The sequence below is a fragment of the Palaemon carinicauda genome, chromosome 25 (genome assembly GCF_036898095.1).
Source record: "Palaemon carinicauda isolate YSFRI2023 chromosome 25, ASM3689809v2, whole genome shotgun sequence".
In the NCBI taxonomy this organism is placed as follows: domain Eukaryota; kingdom Metazoa; phylum Arthropoda; class Malacostraca; order Decapoda; family Palaemonidae; genus Palaemon; species Palaemon carinicauda.
The window spans coordinates 28,884,662-28,887,979 of NC_090749.1; positions in this window are offsets into that span (position 1 = coordinate 28,884,662).

A 3,318-nucleotide genomic window follows, 5' to 3' on the forward strand; every position below is an offset into this window, starting at 1 on the left:
TCTAATGAAAATTGTGTAAACTATTAGTATTACCAATTTTCGTCTCACGATAATATATAATTTAAAAAAAAATGCTTACTCGTTTTCCATCCTTGCATATAATATCTTTTCTTCACTTGAGTTAACGAGATATCCTCTTAAAACCCAACAACTGCAATAAAGAGAAACAGGAGAGCAGCTCAGCTATCTTTACGCGAGTGTCTTAAAAGCAACCGTTTCTTGAGATTCCTTTTGAATCGATGGAATTTAGAGAGAGAGAGAGAGAGAGAGAGAGAGAGAGAGAGAGAGAGAGGAGAGAGAGAGAGAGAGAGAGAGAGAGAGAGAGTGTTTCGTCCCAGTGAACAAATGAAATAAAATTAAGATAGAGTGATAAGATGTTTATCAATTGGAGGAAAATGATGCCATCATTCAACTGAATAGAATTACACCTATTCACTTACGGACCGAAATATCCTCCCAAAATGATTAATGGATTCCTCAGGTGTCAAAATCTCGTATTTGGACCTATGATAGGACACTTGTTGAACCTTCATTGGAGGAATCAAATTTCCATTAGAAGCAGATCGAACTTTCTTTTAGTTATTAAGGTCTGAATTTTACCTTTTGTGATTCATGTTAAGAGGAGTTAGTCTACTATAAAGGTCTCACTTATAGGGAGACCTTCGATATCTAATTACTACCTTACTACCCACATATGAAATATTCTCTCTCTCTCTCTCTCTCTCTCTCTCTCTCTCTCTCTCTCTCTCTCTCAAGCAAGATTAGGCAAGAGCATTTTCCCTATGGCGAACATCAAGGATGAAGTTGGATCAACCTCAAATCCATTTCCGTTAAGATGAGGATCACAATACGATCTACATAACACATAACGATTCCAGTAACAACGACAACTTCGCATTTATTATGACGATCTTCTTTAGGGGTGAAGAGAAGAATGAGATTATTCATTAGGAAATAGTTTTCATATCTGAGCACTTTAGACGTTATTTATATTTCATCTAAGTTGAGTAATTAAATCCTTTTTAGATCATTATTTCGTGGTTGTATCAGTGGATGCATCGAGAGTATTAATGGCTTAACAATATATCAATAATATCAATTTTGTGTTACTTTACATTATAGCTTTTTTTATGGGTGAAGATGATGATGATGATGGTGATGATAATGATCAATGGAAGCAGGTAAGAATAAATATGTTTCTTTTTTCTTGCAGATCTACATTGATTCATTTGTCTATGTAATTAGTCTTCAAGTATCAATTTTTCTTTTGATAATTTTCTCCTTAATGAAAACTTATAGTTAACGTTTTTCAAGTACTTGACAGAAGGAGAAATATTCTCTCTCTCTCTCTCTCTCTCTCTCTCTCTCTCTCTCTCTCTCTCTCTCATGTAAAAATAAAATGAGCATTTTCCTATTTCTCTTCAACACCTTCAATTGAAGACATTTTTACCGATACAGTGACAAGTCAAAAGATTTTCTTCCCAGCTTGAGTGATATATTGATATTAATTCCTTTGAGCGAACTTCGTGAAAGGAAATCCCAGAAGTGAAGAGAAGAAGGGAAAATGACATATTGTCTTATCCTTCTTTTTAGAAGACAATAAATTACTTCTTGGAAAAAGTGAGTTGAAGACACACTGCAATTGAAGGTGTGACGTGCTGAGAGAAGGTTGTGACTCAAAGACAGGATGAAAGCAACTGAGTAACTTTATTACAGACACTCGCCTTTATATCAATGCAACAGGGAATTTCCTGTTCAGCCGGTTAACAGTTAATGGTGAGAAAAAAACATAAATGCTATTCCATGTTCTTTTTAGTGCGAGGGGAGAGCAAAGATACAAGTATGATATATACACAAAATGAAATGTTGTTACTATGTACGATCGTGTGACACATGGTTTGTACATGGGTCCCCCACTAAAAATGACATACCATACATGTTAAATAGGGCGCCCTGATCTAGAGAGGCGAACTGTAGGCAAGTCATCTGGCAGGAGATAAGCAGGTTTTAGACGAATGTTTAGTAGGAATGCTTTCGGACTGCGTTGGATCACAAGGAAAGGGGTCGTGTAAGGGGGCGTGAGCGGTGGCTTGCTAGTCTCGTTACGCAGGAAGACGTGCATTGCAGAGTGCAAGTGTGTCGGTGTGTGATGCTTCACTTAGGGCTTGTAAGTCTGGCGGCATGGAGTAAATTTTTCCGCGACATGACGGATGCACTGGAGATTGTTGGAGGAGGGTTGTAGAAGGAAAAAATTGGGCAGGGAACGACCAACGGGTCGCCATTCACCATTTCAGCTACCAAGACGTCGAGGGTGTCTTTAGGAGTTTTCCTTAGTCTTGGTATGGGGATAAATACAGTGCTTGGCAAGAGCCATGGGTGTTTGGCGTAGTTCAGGACGGAAAACTTCCGGGTACGACATGAGGAGGTGGGAGGTAGGCATCAGTGGATGCGCTGATGTGGAGAGCGAGGTTAGAGGGGGCGGGTAAAAGAGGTGTCGACAAGTAGGAGTCTGCGTTGACCACTCGTCGGTGGGCGACATTGACCAGAAAGGTGGAAATGAGAGAGGAAAACCCCACCGAGGATTGGCAATGTGACGTCAGCAACGAAAAACTTCCAATTAAAATTTACCGTTTCCAAACGATAATGTGAGGTTCTCGTAACCGTAGGTGGGTATCGCAGATCCGTTGGCAGCTAACAAGCTGACATCGGCAGACGTAGACAGACGACGTCTTGTTCTGAAGAGTTCCCTTGGCAAAAGAGAACAACAAGTACCCGTGTCTACCAAAAATCGCACACCCGTTCCTGCATCATGTAAAAAGAAAAGATTATAAACAAGGGAGCCCACCACCACAAGCGATGGCCTACTTACACCTTTTTTTTTGCTACTGACAATTCTTGGCACATTTCTTTACAGTTGCTTTGAATCTGTTTTGGTAATAACAAAACTGTGGCGGTATGGGAAGCAGTAAGTGGCTGTAGAAGTCGTTGGTTGGGGCACGAGCGAGTAATGGGTGGTGGGTGGCTTTGTCGCCGCTCTTCGGCACATCACAGGGTATGTGCATATGTTCTACAGCTTTCACGTCAGCTTCGGTTGATGCTGAATAGGCGTCCTCTTCGTCAGGAGTGAAGGCGTTGATGGAGGTCGGGAAGTGGCTGTCCATAAGGGCGTCGGCTTTTGTCATCTAGTCCTTTATGGGTAAATTATCGACATCGGGTATGGCAGCGCATACAGGTTCGGGGTAAACGGCGTATCCAAAGGGCAGAAGTAGAGGTTCACCTCACAAGGAGAGCCGTCCTGCGGCAGGTTGCAGGTGAGCG